Source organism: Chrysochloris asiatica, unplaced genomic scaffold (genome assembly GCF_000296735.1).
Source record: "Chrysochloris asiatica unplaced genomic scaffold, ChrAsi1.0 scaffold00539, whole genome shotgun sequence".
In the NCBI taxonomy this organism is placed as follows: Eukaryota; Metazoa; Chordata; class Mammalia; order Afrosoricida; family Chrysochloridae; genus Chrysochloris; species Chrysochloris asiatica.
The window spans coordinates 15,715-17,824 of record NW_006409057.1 but is presented as its reverse complement, the minus strand read 5'-3'; positions in this window follow the sequence as shown (position 1 = coordinate 17,824).

Sequence of the window (2,110 nt, the reverse complement as noted above, 5' to 3'; positions counted from 1 at the left end):
AACCCGGTTGGCCAGCAGTATAGTGAGACCTGGGGACTCCTGAGCCCATGGACAGGGACAGAGTCACATAGGACTAGAGAGAAGAGTGAAGTGTCCAGCCTATATGAAGTGAGGGGAGATGCACAAGAATGCCCATACTTACAAATAGTACCCATTTGACCTGTCTTCAATGGCTAGATGATTAGAACTCAACTAGAGGAAGAAAGAAGAGGAAAAAAAAACAAAACAAAACAGTGTAATCTGCTACAATTTGATGAATTTGACCTATGTAGTAGCTTAAAAGAGGGAAGGAATCTTTACAGCAAGGATCATTCCCAACCCCTCTGCACACAGGGATGACAGGGATGGGCGATTTAGACATTGGCTACCTAAAATGGGGTGGGGGCGCTACAAAGGTATGAAGTGACCAGCTTACAAGTTTTTAAGAGAGAGCTTGGTTTTAGAGGCTGTGGGGTAAGTGAGATGGAGATAAGACACTTGTTGTTCAATAGTGAATAATTGCTATCAGGACTGATTGTGAAATTAAAGGTAGACATTTTGTAACAAAAGGAGGAGATTGGTTGATCTTGTAGTCCAGAAGCAGAGGACCCTGGGACCATCAAGAAAGAAAAGTGGAGTGTGGGACCCTATCCAGAGAAGCAGCGACACCAGAGATGGAGGCAGAAATAATGATGTGGAGAGACAGAGCAGCTGGGGCCTCTAGACTCCAGTGGGGGAGGGGCTGGGTGCTGGTGGCTGGGTGTATGCAGGGTATATATACCCTTTGGTTGTTTGAATGGTTATATATTCCTGAGTGCTTCGGTGTACATTAAAACAACAACAACAACAACAGAGGGATTGGAAGCAAATATTGCTGAATGGTGACGAATGGAGAGGATTGTAATCATTGCAATGAAACGAAATATGATAGGACGAATGTAAAGCTGATGTTCTCCCATGTAAACTATTACTCAATTCACAGTAAATTCTTAAAAAAAAAAAAGATACAGTTTTGAGCAGTACAGAGAACACATATATGTTGTAATTGACTGAATGGCAACTAAACACCATATAAGTAAAATTATTTAAAAATAAACTTCTCTCAAATTTTTCAATACCTTACTTAAACTTAATGCTTTATTTTTCTCTTTTCTCTTCCAGTAATTCTTGAAATCACTGATGCCACTGGATGGGCACACACTAAATATTTACATGGTAAAAATGAAAGTCAAAAAGTAATGCATTCTCCATGACAAATATATTTTTCTAGTCAAATATATAAGAAAATACATAAAAGGGTAGGTCAAAACTTATCAGCACTCTGGTTATTTAAAACTCCTGTGACAATTCTATCAATAAGTATTTTTTTAGATAGTAAATCATTGTGAAATTAGTGTTTCAAGAAAATAATAAAGATAATGTATTGCTTATATTCATGAGAAGATATTTAATATTTATCATATAATTCTGAAAATTAAAAACAGCAACCAAAAAAACTCCACTATAATATGTAAAATATCTAGTCTTCAGGTTTACATTTCTCCCTTATAATTATCTATATAAATGACCTTAATATGTGACCACAAGAGAAATGAATTTTCAATAAAGAAAACAGCCTTCATTATAGTTTTCACTTCAATGTAAAGAAAACAAAAATTTTCACCACTGGACTAATAAATACCATCAAGATAAATGGAGAAAAGATTTAAGTTGTCAAATACTTCATTTTGCTTGGATCAACTATCAACATTCATGGAAACATCAGTCAAGAAATCAATGTATTGCATTAGGTAAATCTGCTGCACAAGATCTCTTATAGTGTTTGGAGCAAAGATATCAACATGAGGACTAAGGTGCGCCTGACCCAAACCATGGTATTTTCAATAAACTCATATTTGTGTGAAAATTGAACAGTGAATTAAGAAGACCATAGAGGAATGGATACATTTGAGTTATGGTGTTAAAGGAGAATATTGAAAGTACTATGAAATGACAAAAGAACAAATCAATCTGTGTTGGAAGAAGTGGACCCAGAATGCTCCACGGAAACCAGAGTGACCAGACTTCTTAACTCATACTTTGGACATATTATCAGTAGGGACAAATCCCTGAACAAGGACATCATGCTTAG